Source organism: Chenopodium album, chromosome 5 (assembly GCF_948465745.1).
Source record: "Chenopodium album chromosome 5, dcCheAlbu1.1, whole genome shotgun sequence".
Lineage (NCBI taxonomy): Eukaryota > Viridiplantae > Streptophyta > Magnoliopsida > Caryophyllales > Amaranthaceae > Chenopodium > Chenopodium album.
Genome location: NC_137838.1, coordinates 31613537 through 31640052, shown reverse-complemented (window position 1 = coordinate 31640052; position 26516 = coordinate 31613537).

The following is a 26516-nucleotide window of genomic DNA, read 5'->3' as shown; positions in this document are numbered from 1 at the left end:
AGTTTATCGACTGACGCTGATATCTGTCGTTGGGCAATAGATTCCTATAATGCGAGATTTGTAAAAATTAAAGTGGCCGCACCCTATAAGGGTTGCTTACGTATCCTTTCCTAAGGAATTAGGCCAAACGTCGCTCTCTTGAGTATCCTACGCAAGTAATTATGGGTAGTTCTCCTTAAGTTTGTCAAGATTTGTCATGTTTAAGAACTCATTGCGATCCATATCAGTTAGTTTTACAGCACCTTCTGATAGGATAGTTTTGACAATATAAGGTCCAGACCAATTAGGCCTAAATTTGCCTCTTGGTTCCAAACATTTTTCCTTAATGCTTTTAACACTTAGTCTCCTACTTTGATGTTTCTTGTCTTGAATTTCTTGTTGAAGTAACTATCTATACGGGTTTGATAACATTGAGTATGATGTAGAGCTTCTAGTTGCTTTTAGTCGAGTATAATTAGCATTTTATATCTTGCTCTAGTCCATTCAACTTCATCAAGTTTACTTTCCAATGCGATGCGCATGGAAGGTATTTCTAGCTCTACAGGTTGTATGACATCCATTCCATAGACTAAGGAAAATGACGTATTTCCTGAAGAGCAAATAGATGTGCGATAACCCCAAAGAGCAAAGTGAGGTCCATTGTCACTTATCATTTCATGTGGGACTCCATATCGACAAATAATGTTTCTTTCGATATAGAGTGCTACATGCTTTGTAGTGAGTTTTGCATATGATGCTGCTTCAACCCATTTAGTGAAGTAATCAGTTGCTACTAAGATGTATTCATGGCCTCCTGCTCACAGAGGAGTAATTTTTTCAATATTATCTATTTCCCATGGTGAGAATGGCTACAATGATGTATAGGTGTAGAGGAGAGATCTAGGAACATGTTGTAGGTTAGCGTATGTTTGGTATTTAGGGCATCTTTTGACATATTAATAACAGTCCCTATTCATGGTAGTCTAATAATATCCTTCACGCATTATCTTTTGGACTAGCATTTTTCCATTTACATGTGTTCCACATACTCCTTCATGGACTATTTTCATAGCCCTTTAGGCTTCCTTTTTGCCTACACATAGAAGAGCTTGACCTTTAGGTACTGTAGACACCCATTTGTGTCTCCCCAAAATCAAACCAAGTGATGAGTAACTTTCACGTCGAATCATAATCGAATGAAGTGAAAGTGTGGAAAGTTTAGTGTTGCGGATAGTTTTAATTTCTTTTCTCCTCTCTCTGTTTTTTAAAACCTTTTTTTAGAAAACAGCCAATCTAGTTTGGTTGGTCCATGATATGGGTCCAATAGTAGTGTAGTTGGATAGGGCTTGAAAAGAGCTTTCCAACGATATATTATAAGCCCAATTCCGATGAATATTGAGGAAGTTATGGCCAAATTACTGAACTGCGCCTAATTTGAGCCTTATATGCGGCCCAATGATCTAGGGGAGGGCCTAATATAGATTTATCGTTCCTAATGCAATTAGGAATGGTTTTGGTCATCTAGATTCTTCTAGAAGGATCTTTTCATTCCTAATTCAATTAGCATTGATAAATGGACTTTGTTGACTTTTTAGAGTTTAATCAGAATAAAAGAACTTTTTTGAGGAAAATACGATTTTATCCTCCTGTACGGCATTTCTATCTAATTTTAAGAAAACGCGTCAATTTCTGAGTCAGCGTCAAACGCCAGCTGTAGCGCCTGATGCTACGTTTGGCGCCTGGCGCTTAGGTCAGCGTTTGACGCTAATCTGGCTTTTTGCGTTAGAACTCTGTTTTTGATGTTTTATCTTTTTGGCTGATTTTCTCTATAAATAACGTGCTAAGAACTCCGTTTTGATTAACCAATTCTCACCAACTCTCATCAAGATTTTCTCGATTACTCTCTCTTTTCTAAACTAGCCTTCTCTCAAATATAAAAATTCCGCATTCATTAGACTTAGATACACCTAGCCATATTCGAAGTTGCCTTCGCCCTAGACGTGAAAGGTTTAATTTGGTCCCAAATCTCTCTTGCAATTATTTAATTTAATTGTTGTTTATTATTTTCCTTGAAGTTACTAACGTGTGTATTTTGTTATTAGAAAGAGGTACATCCAAGTTAGTATTTTAATGGTTTTTATTGATGTTATGATATAGAAATCAAGCTTAGATTGTTATTTTGATTCCTAGTATCATGTTAGGATGTTTTCCTTAATTTTATGTTTAGGTTGACAACAATAAATTCCTAGTATCATGTCTAGGGTAATTTTAATATTAAGTATGATTAAATGTATGATGCTTCCTATGTTCTTCCTAATATTTATGATTGTTAGTATCATGTTAGTATTAAAATTTTGATCTTTATTGTTTTATAACATGCTAGATTTTGTTATTAATCTTGTTAGTATCATGCCTAGGATCTTGATATTATTATGCTTTAACATGAACATGATTATGGTAATTATGATTATGATTATGATTATTGTTGTGTCGAATTATATAATTTAACGTAATTTGTTAATTAGCGAATTGTTTCACGTAATTTGTTAATTAGCGAATTGTTTCACGTAATTTGTTAATTTACGAATTGTTTTACGTAATTTGTTAATTTACGAATTATTTCATTTTATTTGTTAATTAACGGATAACTTATATATATAATTTTATTATTATTATGTTACTTGATATATATTATTGTTATTGCTTGATCACGCCTTTTATGCATGTTTAAAGGGAATTTGTCCTTGTAATCACGTTTAATAAGATAATTAATAATCTTGTTTAGGGTTAATATGATTATAATTCAAGTGATCGCAATAGTAGATTTATTTGTGTATTAATATTCAACCAACATAGATAAGCATATTTAGGGTTAATCCTATTGATTGCATGTTAGTCAGAAAGCGCACATGAATACGATCAGAATAAAGTAGAGGCCTATTATTAGGGCAGGTTCAATCTCTTTTAGGTTGGATTTGTACCTTCATCCCCGAACCCTATTTTGGTTCAAGACCTGGAGTTGACGATCTCTTGAATCGTTAAGGGGTGTAACCTTCACCTTGTGAACGGTTTACAAGTTCCTAAAAAAACTTGTTGGCGACTCTTTTGCTCTATCTTCTTTCCCTTTGGACGCCACCGTACTTTAGTATATGATCACAGTAGGGTTCATGATAGGGATTAACGCTTGAAATATTCCCTACAGTTTTTGGCGACTCCACTGGGGAGGATTTCTATTTTAATTCCTGAAACTTATTTTGGCAATGATTTAGAATGAGTGGATGAGACTCGAAACGTTCTAAGTATTTCATGTGCGTAATTTTGATTAACATTATTGTCATATGCATAAAAAAGATCTCATTGGAAAGACCATCCGTAATGAGTTAAAACATAGGATTTTTACACGTAGGAAATTTGAAAAATATCTTTCACAATTAGGACCGAAATAACACTGCGCAGAATTGTAAAATTTTATCGAGCACAGAAAGCTGCTGAGGTAAGTAGGACTTAGCGTCAGCGAACAAAATATTAGCGCAAGACTTTTAACTATAGCGCCAGACGAGAGTTCTGTCTCCAGGCACTACAGCTAAAATCCGGCGCCAATATCTATTTGCTGGCGCCAAGTTCTTCCAATACCGAGCCAGAAATATGCGTTCTAATTTCGACAAGTTTTTAGCACTGTTTGCTCGATCCTACTTCTTGATTGAGTTTTTCTCACTTTTCTGAAACTCATATGTGTTCTACATATGGACATAACCCCCTGGGAATTCATACTCCATCTACCTGATTGAACGCTTTGAGCAACAAAGGGTACATCCGAGATTGTTGAATTCACCAAACCATGGAAGCGAGTTTTTTCTAAAACTCGCGGTGTCCCATCCACTCGCGCCAACCCTTCACGGTTAAGCTTCCGCGCGGTGCATCTGGACAATTAACCATGGACCCTCTTAGACTAAACCATATCCCGAACTTTAGAGAAGTAGAGCCATGGTTAGGTTGCAAACTCATTGCATCATATCGTGCCTACTTTACTAATTATGCATTATTTGTTGTGCATATACTATGTTTTCTTAACCGTTTGTTTGACTTGTGTTAAGATTAAATAAACTAATGACTTAAAGAACTTTGCCTAATTAATTAATTTGAGTAAATAAAGTCTAATATTTTAACCAAAATTGCCTAGTACGACTTTAGGCATACCCCTATTGATTAATAACACCGAAAACAGTTCCAAATTGAAGCTCCCGTAATGGAGCCAAAGTCTGAATTGTAGCGCCACTCTGTGGAGTGTGGCGCCTGGCGACAGCTCTGTCGTCGGGCGCTACACTACAAAGGGAGGCGCCAGTTCTGTCGTTTTGACGACAGTTTGGATTATTGATCGAGTCATCACCTAGTGTCTAATTAACCAGTTTGCTAATTAATTCGGTTAAATTTTACTATCAATAATACCTTGTTAAGTCATTAATTAAGTCTAGGCACTAAGTCCCATGGTCTTACACAAGAGTCCAAGCATGTCACTTACACTCAACGCACACACCAATACACACACTTTGACCATGTCTAAGAGAGTGTTGTATGCGCGTTCTTTCCGTCATTTTTTTAGGGGGGTAAGTCAGATATTAATCCTCCAATTTAAAAACCATACTTAGTTCTAAAAAATATATACAATATTTTTGTCTAAAAATATGCACCCATTTTTTTTTCCTCTTAAAAACCGTAAAGTCAAGTCGATTTGAGTTAGTAATTAAAATCAAAATTGTTTAAATTACAGCGCGTGGTCAAGAAAGGAAGGACGGTTAATCAAAGACAACCTTTTCGTACAAGTCCAACTTTTCGACAAACCCATAGCTCGTAAGAGGAAAGCTAGGACAGTAATGGCAACACAAGAAGAAGTCAATGAGCTTAGGAACCAACTGGTTACCGTGACTGAGGCACTGAAGCTCCTCACACTTAAGATTGATGATCCCGTGAAGCAACAACAGATGGACCTCATGCAAGAGAGTCTGAGCAAGCTATCTAGAAACTACATGTTTCAAGGGATTAGTTCACAAGGGGTCTCGGTGGACAAAGATCTTCTTCCGTAGATGTTCAATGCCAACGACATCCCGAAATTTAAAGCAACCGATAACCCCTATTTTCATTAAAGAGCCTTTGAGACAATAATGAGTATTAAGGGTATTGATATGAAGGTTTTCCCCTCTCTGTTCTCACTATCTCTCGAGACCGTTTTCCAGCAATGGTTCGTTTCTCTCGAGAAAGAAAAGACCTCCACCTGGGAGTCTATAGCAAACGCTTTCGTTGATAGATACAAATGCAACATTCAAGTTGAGACTGACCATAGGTAGCTCGAAACCCTCAAGCAGAAAGAGAATGAAGGCTTCACCTCCTTCTTTAACAAATGGAGAGAAACCTCAGCTAAGATGATCGAGGTGCCAAGTGAAAATGATTCTGTAAGGTTATTCATCAAAAACATTCAAGAAAAGTACTCCAAGCATCTCAAGTATCAAAACAATCTCCATAGCTTCAAGGCCGTCTACGACATTGGAATCAACATTGAAGACGACTTGGCTAAGTTGAAAGCTGCCAACAATAACTCCAACACTGACTAGAACGAAAAGAAGAACGACAACCCTTTTTCTTCCAAAACCACCCACTCGAACAATGTTAGCACTTTTAACCTAGGTGAAGTCCTTGCTATGAATAATCAAGGACAAAAAAGCCATTTAGGAGGAACTTTACTCCTATTGGCATGAGTTATGACACCGCATTTGATCGATTAAATTCAAAAGGTCTTATAACTCCTATTGGACCATTTGGGGACCCACCAGTCGAAAAGAGGTCGGCTAACTGGAACCCCAATGCACACTGCAAGTATCACCAAGGTAGGGGCCATCTCACCAAAAACTGTTGGAAGCTTAAGGAAGCTATCCAAGACTTAATCGACAACAACAAGCTACCGTTGCCTCCTGCCAGTAAGAAGCCAAGTATAGATAATGCACCTCTCGCTCATGCCTTGGCTATCTCTGATGAGGAAAACGAGGTTGACCCCTCGTCTCTCATTAAGCCTGTCAAAGAAATCCATGCCATCGAAGAAGAGGAGGAGATCATCTTCGATGTTATGGATAACCTTCCAGAACCAGCAACTAAAGAAAACATACAATCGCTCACATTGTCTGGTGGACTTAATAATTTTGATGATGACACAACCTCACTTGCTTACAAACTAATAAGTGCTTGATTGTTTAAGTGTGTACTCAGTTACAAACACTAGGCGAAAAAACCACTTAGCCACCGGTTCAAAACCCCCTAAGCCACCGGTTTTGAACCGGTGGTCATTTGGGGGGTGGCAATAACCTCAAGAAAGGCCACCGGTTCAAAACCGGTGGCAAAAATGATTATTGCCACCGGTTAACCGGTGGTAATATTTATTATGGCCACCGGTTAACCGGTGGCAAAAACCCATTCCCGCTTTTTTTAAAGGGATTTTTGGCACCGGTTCTGTTCAAAACCGGTGCCAATAATGGCCAAAAAAAATAAAAAAAATAAAAAAATTTTTTTGCATTTTTTTCAATTAAATTGACATATAAATACTAACATATATAAACTTACATATTTTCATTAAAATAAGGCTGTAATATTACAATTTTGGTCCAAAAAAATAAAAATACAAGTCACTGTTAAATACAAGTCACACAAAATCACCAATGTAACACGTGGCGAGGCAGCAACTGCAGCAGCGAGCCTTGGCGAGGCAGCAGCAGCCTTGCATATAGATAACATCTTCCAACAGCCACCTGCATCAACAAACAAAGATAAGAGATCTCGATGTGTGTATTAATCAAAGACAACAAGCAGAGCAATACTAATTCAATTTCAAGAGAGCCAAATTACACCAAGCATAACTATTCAATGTGATATTGGCTCCCTTTCTACTCAAATTGCCACCCCCAAACAATATAATCAAAACCTATTTCAAAATCCACTTTGAAATTAGTTCCTTTCTACTCAAATTACACCAAAGCAAATCAATCCCACTTCAACACAATCATAGAATTAATAACCCAACAATCATAGAATGAACACCAAAGCAAAGCAATACAGCAAGCTAAGCCCAATCGACAAATCCGCAACATCATCAATCAAAACAGTAGGGGTATTTGTAACTTAATTCCTCTTTCTTTAAAAATAGAATTAATAATCCTAATATTAAGAAAAGAAACAAACCAATATTCACAATATGTTAACCAAATTCGCTCAAGCTATAAGTGTCTCAAAGAAAATCAAGAAGACAACACCAAAGAGATTTGATATTGACCCCTCTTAAAGTATTGAAATTTATTAACCCCTCTTAAAGTATTGAAATTTATGATACTAGTCCGTACTTTACTAAATAAAGCGGCAAAGTCAATAAGCAGATTACACATCAGAAGAGCCATCAAACTGGAGTGTGTTAACAAGCAACCCTACATCATCACAAAACAAACGTACCAACACTAAAACTGCGTCGACAGAGTTAATCTTATACACTAAGTGCAGCAAAAAGAAAGCTGAAATCTAGTAACTTTACACCTACATTACACCTAATCTAAATTCTAATGCTCGAAACGTTGCCAACAAGCAACAGCCGCTGAGATTTGAATTAAGCATATACCACAGACAAGTTACAGATTTCATCAACAACAAGATTTCTCTAGCCTTAGGAGTTGAGAAATTTTCCTACAGCAATAGCTAATTTAATTTACTCAGGCTCTCTCCCAGTCACAGTGAAAGATTATATCCCAAACAAAGATAATTCATTAGTTCAATTCTCAGCTAATGGCTAATGCAGATCTAAAGCACAGAATTTGTAATGATTAAATTACAGGCAAGGTTATTTAAAACACAGGTAAATTATTAGTTTATTACCAAAGGATCATGCATAAGTTTACATATATAGTAACAAGTTTATTGGACCAACAACGCAAGGCTGTTGGGTGCCTATCATCGCTGAATACATCGAATTTACATATCTCTAGATGACTGCCTACCAGAAACAGGGTTAATACAGAAAGTCAAGAAAATCATAGACAGGAAATCAATTACAGAATTTCAGTTCAGCTTTAATTCTAGAAAATAAAACCAAAGAGAAGGGTTAGACATTCCTAAGAGTAAAACTTGGCTCAATTTAATACATTTCTGCGGAAATTTGGCAAGAATTATCCAGTGAAAGAAAAAAGTACTAAAGCCAAACCAACAAGTAAATGGATTCCAATGCATAAAATCCTCTCAACATTGAAACAATGAGTTAGCAGCTAGTCTGCCTGAGAGTAAGCTATCAACTACCAGTTAAGTTGCTCAGACCACCACAAACAATAATCAGCCTTGCAAAGTCATTTCAAATAGAGAGCCACATAAAGAGTTCACTGCATTACATAAGTTTCCTGTCTACTAGAAGAGTTTGAACTCATCTATCCTTTTAAAACATATTTGCACAATTTCCTAAATTAAGATGTCAAGTATTCAAATTCATCTTCTAATGTTCAATCATCCAATATCACAAAGATATAGAGAGCAAAATGGGGAGCTCATTTCACAAACAAGTGATACTAGAGCCACAAACTGAAAAGTTAAACTAACATGGTTTCCTATACAAGAATTTTTTAGACCAAAATGGACTAAATCAAACAGGAAAAGGGTTTATATACCCAGATATACGGTTAATTGATGACTCTGACATAGAGATCTCCATGGTTTCCAGATTGGGGCATGGAGAACGCAATGCAAGCCAGCATTGTTGAATCCATATCACTGCAATGAAACACAAAAGTTGATGAATATAAATCAACTCAAAAAAATTAGTAAATTAAACACATTACATTCAAAAGAAAACACAAGACAACACCAAGCATTTCTTTTTTATCAGAAATTAACAATCACAGGAGTCCTGCTTCTAAGACACCTGAGTTTCAGCTCGGGTACAGAAACTAGCACAGAATTGAACTGATTTAAGCTATAGCAGTATTAAAAATAGCTTTACATTTTTCTGCTTCATCAAATAAAAACCAATTTCACTGAAAATCAATCTATCGTAAATTAAACTTAGCAAAGGTAACTCCCTCAATATACATTCACGCATCAGTTTTTGTTATTTAAATGTCAAGTTTAATTACAGCTTTTCAAAATCCCTAATCTCAACTCATGTTCAATCACACCAAAACATTTTGAATTTTCCTAGATCTTATCATATAGTGCTATATCTTTAAAATGTAAAAACAATCCTTACCTCACAAACTTTTTTCAACTTGATCAGAGTATAAAATAGCAAAATCATCATCATTATTACATCCAAAACAACCACAATAAAATAATACCCTAATTTTACACCGATTAATGTTGTTTTTATTAGTATAAACAGTAGCTATCAAACAAACATCAATCTGGGCAGCCAAATTTTGTGCAGTAATCACCTCCAACATTATACACAATACAATCACGCAAACCCTTACATGCAACCAAATATCCATCACTAAGAAAATTAAACAAGCATTTACAGACAACAAAAACCCTAGCAATTAAAAAATAAATCTAATGAACAATAAAAAAAAGGAAAGTAAATACATACCAATAACCAAGATCTAAAGCAGAGGACTCGAGAAGAGATAGAGAGATGGATCGCGACCACCGTAACCATCATAACCTTGGCGGACTCGAGAACAACATGTTCACCATGTTCATCGACCTCATCGCAACATAAAAATCACAAAAAAAAAAGTTAAATAAAAATTAGAAACCCTATATTTCAAATCGAAGACGCGAAGAGCACATACCTTCGTGAAGAGATCCACCACCACTGCAAAGATGCGGCGCCGGTGAAGAAATAGACCCCTCACCTCGTCGCAAAAGAGAGAAAAGAGAGAGAAGAGATCAGAGAATGAGAGAAGAGAGAGAAGATGAGGGAGGGGACGAGATCAGAGAAGAGAGGAAGAGGAGAGAGAAGAAGAAGAGGCTAGGGTTTGGGAAATAAAAGGGGTTTATATATGAAAAAGAAAATATGACCGGGTTTTTTATAAAAAGAATTTCCACCGGTTCAAAACCGGTGGCCTTTAACATTTATGCCACCGGTTCGGTTTGAACCGGTGGCAATATAAATATGCCTAATCCCGCCCATTTTTTACCCCACCGGTTTTCGAAAACCGGTGGCCATTGAGCGGTGCCTTTTTGTATTTTTCTACTAGTGAAAGACCAGGAGAATTAAGTGTCTTGTAAAAATACCATGAGGAACAAGAAGGCCAGAAGAAGAGCTATCCTTATAGAAGAGTTCCCTCACAGGAACTGGCACTTCAGAAATGAAGACTGGAGAAGAAAAGGTTCCCCTCAGGGAACAAAAGCTTCAGAGAAGAAGCTACATCAGACAAGAGAAGTTTCTTCCAAGAAATAGGAAGCCTCGTAGTAGAAGCTCCATCAGAGACATGAAGACTAAAATATATTTTATATTCTAGGATTTATGTAACTATAAGATATTAAATTGCACTCGAAAAAGCTGTGTGGAATTGGTCCAAAAGATAAAATTTGTGCATGCTAGTTTTTAAGAAAACTGTTTCTTTCTAAAACGTTTATCTTTTTAAGGGATTTTATTTTATTATGATTTTCGAAAATATCTTATGAAAAAGTATTTTATTTACTTCTCTTATTTTCGAAAATATCTTTTGAAAAAATAAAATCACCATGTTTTCCAAAACTTGCGGCCTACTCTCCCATGTTCTTCTTCAGTCATGGTTTTGCACAATGAGAAGTTCATGGTTCCTTAATTGAAGGGACATGATCTTCTTAGTGGGTATGAGTAGTGGCGTAATGGATTTGCTGCACAAAGAGGTTTTTCCAATATGTTTATTGCTCTATAAATAGTCTTTGAAATCTGGTGGAAAAACTCACCTTTGCTCACATAAATTTTCAAGCTTTGAATCGAGTTAAGAGTCAAATTCCACACAAGTTAGTTAGAGTGTTCTTAATGTTCTTATACTAGAGTTTGTTTATCTTTCGAGTTGTAAATTGGGGAATGGGGAAGTTCGAGTGAACGTTTGTGTATGAGAAAGAGAAGTGAGAAAGAGAAGAGAAAGAGAAGAGAGAACAGAGAAGTGAGAAGAGAGAAAGAGAAGAGAAGAGTAACAAGTTGGGTGACTTATTCCTCGGGGTTTCAAGTTCGTAGAGGAACTTGAGTTTGAGTCTTTAGTTTGTAATAGGACCCTTTGCCCTATTCTAGTGAAGATTCTCAGGTAACAAGTTGGGTGACTTATTGCAGGTGACTTAGTCAACAGGAAAAGAACCTCAGGTATGGTTCAGTTCCTTGTCTCTTGTCTAGTTTCTTTGGGTTCCAAGAAACAAAATATTGTTGCATTGTCTACTGCAGAGGCTGAGTATGTAGTAGCAGCTGCTTGTTGCTCTCAAGTCCTTTGGATCAAACAACAGTTGCGTGACTTTGGTATTAAATTTAATTGCATTACAATCTACTGTGATAACACTAGTGCAATCTGCATATCTAAAGATCCAGTCCATCATTCAAGAGTCAAGCATATTCATATAAGGCATCATTTCCTTAAGGATAATGTTGAAAAGGATTTAATTAAATTAGATTTCTGCCAAACTGAAAATCAAATTGTAGATATATTGACTAAACTCTTGATTAGAGAAAGGCATGAGAAGATGAGAATGGAACTTGGGATGATTAAGTTATACTAAGAAAAATGCATCAAGTTCCCTCAGGTATGAAACTCAAACTGACGTGCTTAACTATTGTATATTGTGCACAAGTGTTATATGTTTAATTACATAGTTAAGACAAGTTGTGAGCAGGAGTAATATTTACTAAGGGCATGTAATTCTGAAAGACATTGAATATGAAAGTCTAAAATTGGTTACATGAGCCTTGTTGATTTGTTCCGTGTATCAAGTTGTATTTGCAAGTGTTCTTTACTGATAAAATTCAAGAGATAAAATTTTTGTGTTTATCCAATTTTCAAAATTCCAAATTCTTTTTTATCTAAACATAAAATTAAGATGAATACATCTAATATTCATCATTATCCTTTGTTCAAAAGTAGCCTAAGTGCAATACTCTCATAAAACACGCTTTGTGTTTCCCTAAGCAATAAATAAGAGTGTTAAATCAACTAAATTCACTTCACCTCCCAAACGACAGCTCACTTCGCCAATTTATCTCCACCATAAAAGATGTCAGCCTCACAATAATTTACACCACACAAAAATTACCTTTTCTCTCATCATTCAGATCAAAATTACTCTCCAATGTCTACCTCTCCAATAACCCAAATTAAAGCCGACTTAAACACAAACCTAATTCCAGAAATTACCATGGAAATCCCACCGGAAATTGCTCCCATTGAAGATCAAGAGCCTCCAAAAATGGATTCAACTACCGAATCCTAGTCTTCTCAAAAAAGGAAGTCCGATTACATGCAAGATGAAGAAGAAAGTGCTCCGGAACTAGGGGTCGATTACCGGGACAAGCCAGCAGCCATAAAAAGGCAAGAGAAGATTAGTGATCACTTTGTGACAGGTTTGGCTATTAATCTTCCTTGGTGTAAGTCTGTTAAGTTGTATGAACTGCTTGATTTAATTGAGGCTCAAAATTAGATGAATTTGTTAAGTGAATGCTTTAATCGGAGTATGTATGTTGATGCTATGAGGGATTTTTGCAAAAGTTTCAAATACTCTAAAGGTGTTATTTGTTGTTGTGTGTATGAAAGAGAAATTGAGTTTGATGCGATGTACTTGCCTGAGTTGTTTGATGTTCCTAATACTGGTTATGATTTATTTTTCAAAAGTAATGTGATCAGGAACCCTCTTCCTAATGCAAATATTGATGAAATAGTTGAGTTTTTAGGAGGTGACCCAGAGGAAACTTACATAAACCACAATGACCTAACCCCTCTTGACAAAATCTTGCTAAAAATTGTTTTCAATGATATAATCCCTCGCACCCAAAAGAGAGACAGTGCCAACAAGCTTGACTCTGTTCTCATCTACTGCCTAGCCAAAAAGATCCAAATCAACTTTCCCTCTATCATGATCCAACACCTCTCCCACTGTGTTCCAAAAGGATGGAAGGTGGGATATGGTAACCTACTTACCTATGTCTTAGAAAGCTTTGGCATCTCCTTTACTAATAAAGAACCTCTGCCCCTCAAAAACACCGAATACATGTAACTTGTTTTCCTTGAAAACCATAAGATGAAGGTTATGGATGGATATTTTGAAGTTGTGCTGGAGGAAAAAGAGAAAAGGCCTAAGGAAGTAGGTGGACTAGTTGAGGGGGAAGAAGAGAGGGCTGCAGGGATAATAGAGGGAGTAGTGTAGGATATTCAGGAGGAGGAAGGGGAAAAGGTAGTTGAGGAGGTCACAGAAACAAGGGGAAGGAAGAAAACGAAGAGCTTGAGGTTGATAAAGAAAAAGGAGACCTCTGCCCCATTTGCATTGATATCACAGGGATGCAAGAGGATTTGCAAAAAGTCACAAGCTCTCCTATTTTGGGCAATTATGCATCTGCAGGTACAGGGTTTGCAGCATTTAGTTCCCCACCTAAGGTTCCCAGCGAAGATGTGAAGGAGATGAAGGAGATGCTCCAAAAATTGCTGAAGGAACAAGAGCAGTCAAAGGTGAAGATGGAGGAACTGAAGAAGAGTGTACTCACTCTAGATGCTGATGTGAAGGAACTGGTCACGAGCTCAGAATAGGGGAGACAGTCCACTGTCAAGGACATAGTGTCTCAAATCAGCAAGAAGCTGGAGGATCTTGTTGTTGATGATGACCAGAGCATTGCTTCTTAACCTATCTTTCTCTGCAGCCTTTTTATGTTGATGAAACTTATATTTTATCTCCTTTTGGGAACAATTTTTATTTCGGTTTGTAATATTTTAGGCACTTTTTGATTTCTTTTGGTAAACTTGCAAATTTGGTACATTTGGCCGATGTTTAAAATTGGTTTTGGATGATTAATATCTATGTATAATCTGCCTATATGACTTGTGAATGTTTTCTCTCTATGCATGCTTCTTGTCTTAACACTAAACCAATAGATGGTGATGTGTTATCGTATACTATATGCTTGTATGTTACTTTTTGATAATGCCAAAAGGGGGAAAAGGATGCAAACTATCAAGGAAACTTAATCATTCTATGGTCTCTGTTCAAAATCTTCACAAGATGCCTACTCTCTACAAGAAGGTATAAGGTATAATGTATATACAAGTTTTTTTTTTTTTTTTTTTTTTTAAGTTTTTCAGTTTTTCCTATAGTTATTTATTTATGCATTGTTTTTATTTCCTAAACATTAGTTCCCTTTCTGCATTGCACTTTGTTTTGGCATTTTCTTTTCTTTAGGAATAAGTTGGATTATCTCTGTTTCCTTGTAATTAAGTTTGGTTTGTTTGTCATCCTCAAAAAGGGGGAATATTGTTGGACTTAATGATTTTGATGATGACACAACCTCACTTGCTTACAAACTAATAAGTGCTTGATTGTTTAAGTGTGTACTCAGTTTCAAAGACCAGGAGAATTAAGTATCTTGTAAAAATACCATGAGGAACAAGAAGGCCAGAAGAAGAACTATCCATATAGAAGAGTTCCCTCACAGGAACTAGCACTTCAGAAATGAAGACTGGAGAAGAAAAGGTTCCCCTCAGGGAACAGAAGGAACAGGAAGCCTCGGAGTAGAAGCTCCATCAGAGACATGAAGACTAAAATACATTTTATATTCTAGGATTTATGTAAGTATAAGATATTAAATTACACTCGAAAAAGCTGTGTGGAATTGATCCAAAAGATAAAATTTGTGCATGCTAGTTTTTAGGAAAATTGTTGCTTTCTAAAACGTTTATCTTTTTAAGGGATTTTATTTTATTCTGATTTTCGAAAATATCTTATGAAAAAGGATTTTATTTATTTCTCTTATTTTCGAAAATATCTTTTGAAAAAAAAAAATCACCATGTTTTCCAAAACTTGCGGCCTACTCTCCCAGGTTCTTCTTCAGTCATGGTTTTGCACATTGAGGAGTTCATGGTTCCTTAATTCAAGGGACATGATCATCTTAGTGGGTATGAGTAGTGGCGTAATGGATTTGCTGCACAAAGAGGTTTTTCCAATATGTTTATTGCTCTATAAATAGTCTTTGAAATCTGATGGAAAAACTCACCCTTGCTCACATAAGTTTTCAAGCTTTAAATCGAGTTAAGAGTCACATTCCACACAAGTTAATTAGAGTGTTATTAATGTTCTTATACTAGAGTTTGTTTATCTTTTGAGTTGTAAATTGGGGAATGGGGAAGTTTGAGTGAACGTTTGTGTATGAGAAAGAGAAGTGAGAAAGAGAAGAGAAAGAGAAGAGAGAACAGAGAAGTGAGAAGAGATAAAGAGAAGAGAAGAGTAACAAGTTGGGTGATTTGTTCCTCGGGGTTTCAAGTTCGTAGAGAAACTTGAGTTTGAGTCTTTAGTTTGTAATAGGAACATTTGCCCTATTCTAGTGAAGATTCTTTTCCCAAAATCCCAAGTGGTCGTGGTTTTTCTCCTTGTTAGGGCCAATGAGTTTTCCACGTAAAAATCTCTCTTGCATTCTTTAGTTCCTTTAGTTAATCTTTCAGTTCCTTTAGCTAACTTAATTTTAGTTCCGCAAAAAGTTTGGCTAAACTCTCATACTAAAATTAAACCTCCCCCCCCTTCTTGTAGTATTCTTTAAAACAACATTGTCTATGATGTAAGGATTGCATTTGCTAAGAGAAACTCTCATGGCTATAAAGGAACTTCAGAAGAAATATGACGAGGTTCTTAACAGAGAATTCACACCCATGGGAACGACTTATGAGGCAAAGCGTTTTCCTTTACAAGTCACCGAAAAACCCAAGAAGAGTAATAGACTCTACACTCCAATTGGGATCCCATATATACAAATGTTCGAAATGCTCTCCGAGAGTGGCGAGATCAAACCTCTCGAACCAAGACCATTCGAATCATTGAAAAGGACAGATAGATATTACTGTAAGTATCATCAATTAGGGGGTTACACCATCGAAAACTGTTTTAAATTTAAGGATTTAATTCAGAAAATGATTGATGAAAAGAAACTAGTCCAAGTTCCATAAGAAGAGGATGCAAATATTAATGGAGTTTGGGACAGTGATGAAGAAGACGTCTACTTAAAAGACATAGTAGGACCTCCACCTTCTGTGTCATACGCCATGGATGACTTTTGGGCTGAAGAAGACTCATCGATAGACGTCCTCACAAGATCCGGAAGAATGCAACCTCCCGTTTTAACAAAACCCATGCCAACCACACAACAAGTTCCCATACCTATAACTGAAGACAATGATATCGTCAAGCAGTTTAAGAAACACAAAAGTTGAAATGAACGTATGGAAACTTTTGGCGACATCCCGAGAACATAGGTTGGCTGTAGTGAATGTCTTGGACAAAATAGGGATACATTTTGACACCACTCCTGAGGGGTTGGCTAACTTCCTCACGAGTGATCTTCCTAGTCCAATCAATTTGATCACCTTTTCTGACAAGGATTTACCTCCAGAAGGTGACAAACATTACAAGGCATTAAACCTCACGGTAGTTTGCAAGAGAATGAATGTCCCTATGACTCTTGTAGGCAATCAACATCTGTCCATTTAGAACTGCGAGGATGCAAGGCATAACGGATGATGATTTAACTCCGTCTACACAAGGAATAAGGGCCTACTACAACACTCGTCATCAAGCTCTTGGTAAAATTACCATGAATGTAACGGCGGGAGCAATAGAAAATGCTACTACTTTCCAAGTAGTAGACGGTAAAGCTTCATTAAATTTGCTGTTGGGACGCCCTTGGCTTCATGACCTAAAGACCGTCCCCTCATCTCTCCACCAACAAATAAAAGCCATAGTTGGGGGAATTCCTATCACCATCGATGCTTCACCTATGACGATCAAGTCTATAGAAAACCCAATAATTAACGTGAAGTACGACGAGGATGATGAAGACTTATGGGGCTTTAACGAAGAGGTCTCCTTAATCCAGGAAGATTAAAGGACCTCTCTTTTCCATGACCCCCATTCCAACATGATTGTAAATGCTATTCTGAAGAAACAAGGACATTTTCCTGGGATGACCCTAGGAAAGAAGAAGGGAATAGAAAAACCGCTGGAGTCACCTGGCCTCCCTAAGTTAGACACTTTCGGACTTAGTTTCGAACCGACTCAGAAATATCTCAAGCGAGCCCAGGAAAAATCAAAGGCGCGTAGAGACGCTCGCGCTCAAAAGAAAGCAATTCCAATGGATCTGTACCCTCTCACACTTAATGGTCAATTTATAAAAGAAGGAGAGGACTATCCATGCCATGAATTTCCCGAGCCATTTGTTGTAAACGACATAAGGCAACCGGGATTTGAAATTTTCTTGGATTGTTATTTCACAGATGAAATCCCAACTCCTGTCCATAAGGAGAAAGCACCCCCATGCTTTGACTTTAACGTCATAGGATTATTATTTGGGCGAGAAAAGAATGAGCCAACTTACAAAGAGGATAACTCCTTGCTCATTCAAGCAGTCCTACAAAGCGAAAGCTTCGATCCCTCGAAGCTAATCACTCCAGCGAAAGGATCACTACAAGGGTGGCGCAAGACCGTCAAGGTGACTACTTCAAGTGGAAGGAAGATATCTATCACGACAGGGCAAGGACCAATGTTTGAAGAGTCGTCTGAGTCAGAGTCTGAGTCGGAGTCTCTCCCTATAGAGTTATCTAGGTCTTTAGTAGTAGCACCTTCCCCCTCTATCTTTTCTCCTAGGATAGTTAGTGATCAAGTCCCTGAGGACATATCACTCTTTGATGTAATGATCTCAGAGTACAATAATATTTCTTCTTCTCCTTATCTTTTGTGTTCTTCTCTAACCCAAGATGACGAGCATTGCTTAACTAACAATGAAAAAGACAAAGAATTTATTAAAGCAATGAAAACAATCGAAAAGAAAACACCGGTAATTGAAGAAACTGAGACGGTTGATATCTCAAATGATTCAACCAATAAAAGAGAAGTTAAAATCGGACTAACACTTAACGAACAAGAAAGAACCGATTTAATTAACTTACTTAAAGAGTTTATCGATGTATTTTCTTGGTCATACGAAGATATGTCAGGCATTAATAGAGAAATAACTCAACACACTATACCACTAATTCCAGGAATGAAACCTGTAAAACAAAAGTTACGTCGAATGAAACTCGACGTAGCTCTTAAAATAAAAGAAGAGGTCCAAAAACAAATCACTGCAGGTTTCATCAAGGTATCTTAATACCCTGAATGGGTCGCTAACGTCGTCCAAGTTCCAAAAAAAGATGGAAGGGTAAGAATGTGTGTCGACTATCGAGATCTAAATAAGGCAAGTCCAAAGGACGACTTCCCTTTACCACACATCGATATTCTGGTAAACAACACGGCAAATCACGCGCTTCTCTCGTTCATGGACGGGTACGCAGGTTACAATCAAATTCTCATGGAAAAAGAAGACATGGAGAAAACAACTTTCATAACGCCATGGGGCACTTACTGCTACACGGTAATGCCATTCGGGTTGAAAAACGTGGGTGCTACTTACCAACGTGCAACAACTGCCTTACTCCATGACATGATGCATAAAGAGGTCGAAGTATATGTCGACGACATGATTGTGAAATCAAAAGACCGTCCAGGCCATCAAGTAGCCTTAAGGAAATTTTTCGAAAGGCTAAGAAAATATAATATGAGGTTGAACCCATCTTAGTGTGCTTTTGGAGTCACATCAGGAAAAATTTTGGGTTATGTCATAAGCTCTAGAGGAATAGAGATAGCTCCAACCAAGATTAAAGAAATCATGTCAATGCCACCGCCCAAAACCGAGAAACAGATTCGAGGATTTATTGGCCAGTTGCAATACATAAGTAGGTTCATATAAAAATTGACAACGATATGTGAACCGATATTCAAAAAGCTTAAGAAAAATGTACCAGAAATATGGGATGACGAGTGTCAAAAAGCCTTTGAAAAGATCAAAGCCTATTTCGCAAGTCCTCCCATATTAGCACCGGCACTTCCTGGAATACCTCTTAGGTTGTACTTAACAGTTACCAAAGAGACAATGGGAGCTATGCTAGCACAAGAAGTAGAAGGCAAAGAGAACGCAATCTACTATCTAAGCAAGAAAATGCTCGAATATGAAGCACGTTACACACCACTTGAGAAATTATGCCTCGCCTTGGTGTGGGCCACAACCAAGCTAAGACATTACATGCTAGTGTATACCGTCTTTGTAGTCTCCCGATTAGATCCACTCAAATATTATTCGAGAAATCTACACTCAATGGACGCATATCGAGATGGATAGTCAACTTAGCCTAGTTTGATGTAAGGTTTTTGCTGCAAAAAGCTATCAAAGGATCTGTGGTGTTAGACTTTCTGGCGGACTTTCCAATAGAAGACTCAACGCTAATACAAGACAATGAATTTCCAGATGAAGACTTTATGGTTACTGAAGATGACACTTGGACCTTGTACTTCGACGGAGCCTCAAACCAAAAGGGATGTGGCGTTGGAGTATTACTAGTGTCACCTAAAGAAGAGCATGTCCCAATCTCCATAAAGCTCGACTTCGACGTTATCAACAACGTTGCTGAATACAAAGCATGCATGGTAGGCCTTGAAACACCTTTGGCATTGGGAGTAAAAAAGGTACAAATATTCGGAGACTCTTCATTAATCATCAATCAAATATCCAAAAGGCGGAAAGTAAGGAGTGAAAGTATAGCAGCTTACCAAACCTATCTGGAAACTCTTACTCATCAATTAGAAAAGGTAGAATACACATATCTACCTAGAGAAGAAAATTAATTTGTTGATGCCTTGGCAAGACTAGCCTTGATGGTTAGGATTCCCACGGAAATCGAGCAAATACCTCTAACTATAGAAAAAAGGCATAAACTAGCATACATTCAAGCTATAAAAGATGATGAAGTAGTCCAAGACGAAGAAGAAAAAGATGAAGAAGAAGAAGAACCGTGGTACACGAATATACTCAATTATGTCACCAAAGGAGAATACCCTCCCCATGATGACAAAAGAGCAACACAAGCATTAAGACTCTTATCTTCCCAATATGTACTCATAGACAACGAGCTACATAAAAGGGTACCTAAGGATCGAGCTCTCTTGTGTGTAGGAAAAAAGGATGCACAAAGAACAATGAGGATAGTCCACGAAGGAATTTGTGGCACTCACATAAATGGCAAAATGTTAGTCCAAAAGATAATGCGAGAAGAATATTATTGGACTACAATGAATAGGGATTGTCATCAATACGTAAAAAGATACCCTAAGTGCCAAATCTATGCCAATTTACAACATGTTCCTCCATCCTTGCTCTATACCTACACGTCGTCATGACCATTCTCTACATGGGGAATTAACATAATTGGAAAAATCACTCCCCCAGGAACAGGAGGCCACGAATATATCCTAGTAGCAATTGATTACTTCATAAAGTGGGTCGAAGCGCAAACATACGCTAAACTCACTGCAAAACATGTAGCACTCTTCATCGAGAGAAATATTATTTGTCGATACGGAGTCCCACATGAAATATTAAGTGACAATGGAACTAACTTTCATGCCGAATGTGAAGAATTGCTACAAAAATATGGCATTCAACATCATCATTCTTCCCCTTATAGGCCTCAAGCAAATGGAGCAGTCGAGGCAGCTAATAAAAATCAAAAGACTATCATCGAGAAAATGACGGAAAATTATAAAGTTTGGCCTGACAAACTTCACTTCGCATTGTGGGGTTACCGCACGTCAATTCGCACATCAACAGGGAATACGCCATTTTCCTTAGTTTATGGAATGGATGTCGTACAACCTGTCGAACTAGAGATTCCATCTCTACGCATCGCGTTAGAGAGTAAACTCTATGAAGTTGAATGGACTAGGGCAAGATATGAAGAATTAATTCTACACGATGAAAAACAACTAAAAGCTCTACATCACACTCAGTGTTATCAAACTCGTATGGCTAGGCATTTTAATAAGAAGGTCAAGACAAGAAACATCAAAGTAGGAGACTTGGTGTTAAAAGCATTAAGGAAAAATGTTTTAGATCCAAGGGGAAAATTTAGACCTAATTGGTCTGGACCCTACATTGTCAAAACAATCCTGTCAGGAGGTGCAACAAAATTAACTGATATGGATGGCAATGAGTTCTCAAACATGACAAATCTTGACCAACTTAAGAAATACTACCCATAATTACTTGAGTAGGATACTCAAGAGAGCTACGTTTGGCCTGATTCCTTAAGAAAGGATACGTAGGAAACCTTTGACGGGTGCGGCCACTTTTTTTTTAAAAAAAAAAATTCGCATCCCGGAAATAATAAAAAATTTGACAGAAGATCGACGGAATATCGGCGCCACAGAAAACACTCTAGCGCCAGACGATGATCATCAGCGCCAGACGACGGCGTCCGTCGCCTGACACCAGACTGCCGTGGCCGGCGCCAGTCTCGAAATAGTGGCGCCAATTCACAGTTAAATTCTGGGAATATTTTGGTGTTTTATCTGAAAATTTTTTACTTCCATACTCAAAAAATTTCTGGAAAATTAATTTTTTTTCGGTTTTCATTGCTTTAATAAAATAAATTTTAAGTACATAATTTAATTAAAAGCTGAAATTTCATTAATAAAATAAATTACATTATTGATGGAATTTAAATAAAGCTTAAACAAATTAACTTTAAATAATTGGAAATTAAGAAATGCTCCTAATCTTCCTTTTCTTTCCTAGCCCTTTTCTAATTTTTGTCTGCTTCCTCCTCCTCATCCATAACCTTAGCTAGTAGGCATCCTTTAGAGGACCTACATTCAATCTTGGCCCCCCATTCATGGCACCCCATCTTAGAGAAGCGTTTCTTCCTCCTCACGAAGCAATTTGGAGTATACTTCTCAATATTGTCTGGAGGGCTAATTAATTCCAGCCTTTCATTAGCCACATCTGTAAAAAAATTGCAATGCAAATAAATTATTATTACTATACAAAAATATATTTTTGATTTCTATAATTAAAAATATTATTTTTCTACCTGTAATAAAATTGGAGAGCCCCGAAAAGGTGCTTTTGGATTCCTCTTCAATTCATCTAGACTAATTATAGTCTCTCCAACTATTAAAGGCATTGGATTTCTCCCTGATTCAATTTGTTCTAATACGGTGGTTATAATTGATTGACCCTCATTATTTTTACCACTAGTAAGATAAAATTGATTAAGCATACAAAATAAGAAAGCCCTTCTTCTATAAACATGAAATGATTCGGAGTAAGGTTTATCAAAATAATAGCGAGCAAATTCTTTCAAATTAACTATGTTACCATCCACTATTTTTGATAGATCCCTTTCTTTTAAATTGAAGAAGCGTTCAAAATCCTTATAATAATATGCATCTATTCTAGGGATTACTACAAGATCTATTGCAGGGAAACCTAAAATAGCACCAAATTCTTCCGGCAAAAGGCTAATTTCATCATACCCTATTCTAAAGCAATGAGTATCTACATCCCAATATTCTAGAGTGGTATGAATAAAATCTGGGTCAAGATCTACCCCTTTGATACCAAAAATACCCCCCAAGTAAAAAAACATCTAATTCTTTTCTTTCTTTGACATTAAGAGACCGACACCATTCATGGGTGTAATTGGTAAAGGTTTTGGTGACTAGAGACATGATATTATTTTTCTAAAGCTATGAATTATTTTATTTGCTGAAATTATGAAAAGAATCGGTTGGGCAGGGAGCTATTTATGCACGAAATCGGAGCAGTTTTAATCTGGGAAGGATTCGGGATCAGCGTTATTTAGCGCCAGACGCTACTATTGGCGCCTGACGCTAGAGCCTGGCGCCAAACGCTAAGTGTAGCCCCTAGCGCTACACCATAACGCGTGGCGCCAGCTGGCGCCAATTTGCCTCATCGTACGCGCTTTCTAAATACCGCGTTTTGAACTTAATTCGAGTCTGCTAATGACTTTACGGCTTCCTTATCTTTTTCTAAATATTCATTTATTCCTTTTTTTAATTAATATAGCTATTACATTAATTACATTATTATTTGGATTTTACTTAGACTAATTTCCAAGTTTTTTATAAATCCAATTATTTCATTTGACTTTTCCTTTTTTTCTTTTGGGGGAGAAAGTCGGATACCCTCCACAATATTAAAAATGATGGAATTTTTGCGCAAAATTGTTTGTCACATTTCCTTGCATACACAAACATGTACATAATAATAATAATAATAAAAAATGAAAAAAATGATAAACAAAATAAACACATAATAGTATGTATATACAAAATATGTCTAAAAAATGAGTCTAACTAAAAGGCAAAGTTCTATACAAAGTTAAATAATAAAAAGCACAGGTATAAGCTACGGCGCCGGGGGACGTACACCCATCATCGCATAAAACTCCGTCGTACGAGGAGTAACCTCTCCACAAGCTCCGGCTCCAGCTCCAGCATCAGCTCCAGTCTCCGCGGGAGGAGGAAAGCTCAACGTAGGACCCATCCACCCGAGATCAACCTGAGGCTGAGGCTGCTGAGGTTGCCGCGATGACGAGCAAACCTCGTACATCCCACCACCTCTAAGAGCCGAGGTAGCCTCTCCCTAGCCTACTGGCGCAGCATGTGCACCCTTAGAGGAAGAACTTCAGCCCTCTACCGCCTCAGTACGGGCAGCCTTAGAGCGACCACCCCTACCTCCTGAAGTAGTGCAGTGTCGTCTCGAGCTAGACCTCGCCGGATCCCTCCGCACCTCAGGTATCGTGCGGGTACGAGAAGGAATGGGCTGACCCTGCAAAAGGAATTAAAATCAGAAACAGGAAAAATAGAAGCGGTAATGCAAAACATATGAAGAGAAAACTACCTCCTGAACGGCGTCGTCCCGAAGGCAGGTAGCCACGTTCCTCACCCGGACAAGCTGGCTCCGGAAGGCATATGCATCATGCCATCGTCGAAACCACCTCGCGCGAGAACTGCCAAAGAAATCAGTAAGTAAACATGCATAACATATATGGACAAAAACAGCAAATAAATAAGCTTACCCGAGTCTGGTGGCGAGGAATCGACCGCTCCACGAAGCGCTCGTCCTCAGGAGCCGGAGGAATCATCTCCTCAATCGCCCATATGTCCCCTGATAATGAATAGACATACGAGGTGGCACGAACTCAGCAGCATCGTCCTGATAAGGCAAAACAAAGTCATCAAAGTATCACTTGGGGGCTATTTAACTTAAGGTAAAAAAACTAAAAAATCGTACCGCCACATCCTCAGCCGGTACAGGAACTGGAGCTAACAACGATAGTAGCTCCTCCGCATAGCATTGCCCAGGGATCGTGTAAGATCGCTAAGGGGTACCAGCTCCCTCTAACATGCTCAAGAACCTCATGGCGTTAAACATGTGGTGTGGTGGAGGAGCAGGAACGACAAAGGTATCGGAGGAATGCTGTCTAGCAACCTTCTCTCCAAGATATGCAATCGCTCCATAGGTCCCCAAGAAATAGCGACGCTCAGCAGAATACTGCATTGCTAACCTAAGGACTGCCAGGTCGACCCACGGTCGATACAGCACCTCGGGCTCCTGCAAAGAGCGTCAATCAAGAAATAGTCTATCTAAGGCATCACAAAATGTCAAATAAGACTAGAATCATACCGAGATGATCCAATCTCGGACATATGCAGTGGACATCCCCACACATCGGCTACCCCAGGAAGCACTTACTGGAAACCTGCACGGCGACGGTCTCGCCGGCGTAGCAGAAGGGAAGTACTCGTAGAACCAAATCTACAAGAAGCTGAAGTTATCAGTAAATGTTAACTAAAATGTAGAGCTAAACTTTAAAGGGAATAAGGTTTACCTTTACGACCCTCCAAAAGCTGGACAAAGCAACATTCGTCCCAAAGGACCGATGTTGACACGAGTCCCTCAGCGCTCGATTGAAATCAGCATAGGCCAAACAGGCCCAGTCATAAATCCCGATCCGGTGTAGATCGTGGACGGCAGGAAGGTAGTAAAGCAGCTCCCTACTACCCTTGTCAGGGGAGAACGGCCTTGACAGCAAGATAAGTGCAAAGATGCGCACCCGCTGCTCTCGGGTGGTCGCACCATCATCAAAAGCCACTGTTAGAGTCGAGCGTCGAATCCCCCTAGCGTTGAATTGAGACGACTTTACCTCAGCTCGAGCCCGAACAGCAATCGGACCCAAGAGCACTTCAACCTCAAGGGAAAAGACGTCGATCCCGTTGTCGAACGGCAGTGGCACGGAACTAAAATCCAGTCCTGTGATGAGACTGAAGTCGGTAGGAGTGACCATCATCTCACCCCAAGGAAAGTGGAAAATGTTGGTGGTGTCCCAAAAGAACTCCACCAGAGCACGAACTACATGGTGTCCCAAAAAACCGGTGTGAGTTTGAAGAGAACTTACATAGATCGAGAAAATGGATGGAATAAGCATTGATTTGCAACATATTTGAGCGAATTTGGTTGAGAAACGAGCAAGAACGAAGCAAATGAATTTTTGGGAATTTTTGAGCAACAAACGCGACGAACAGCAGCGAAAATGAGGAAGAGAAGGGTATTTAAGGAAAACCCGACTCTGGCGCCAAGCGCCAGACATTGGCGTCAATTGTTGGCTTTGACGACTGGCGCTAACTCCAGCGTCTGGCGCTACAACCATTTGTGTGGCGCTGACGTTACTTCAGCGGCATCAGAACATTCAGCTACTTAGTACGGTTGTTCTAACCTTTTGCAATATATTTTGGGTTCCTTGGTACGCCAGTTAGCCTCTCTAAGCAATTTGACACGATTTTTAGTAATCGGCTTGATTGCATAAAGTGATCGACCTAATGAAAGATCGTCTCACTTAGCTTAAAACGCCTAAGCATTGGCTCATCGCAAGGCACCGATATACTGGTTCATACAGCAGAAGGCACCGACATATTGGTTCATAATTTAAAAGGCACCGACATACAAGCATAGCGGATGCAAAGTTCAAGCGAGCTTTTAAAGATCAACAAGCGTAGATCTTCGGTAATATTCTTTAAAAAATTATCGCAACAAATGAGGATAGCCTCAAGGGAGGATATCTTCGGCAGCGTTCCCTAGATTGTGGAAAGTTGTCAAAAACAACTGAAGATGATTTCAAGCGAAGTTGTCTTCGATCATGTTCCCTTAGACGTAGAAGATGGTCACAAAGCGGAAGGGGATTGTTTCAAGCGAAGCAATCTTCAATATTGGAAGCAGTTACAAGCGTAACGATTTTCAAGCGGGATGGCATTCTCTTGGCAGAAGGTCATCAAAACAGTAATGCAGCAGCAAATCGGTTACTTTCAAGAGCGTGTGCTCAACGGTGCAAGATACGCGTTTCTTAACTCTCTTATATGTTTAACTAACGCTAGTTTGCAGGTATCGGCGTTACAAGAGTGATTT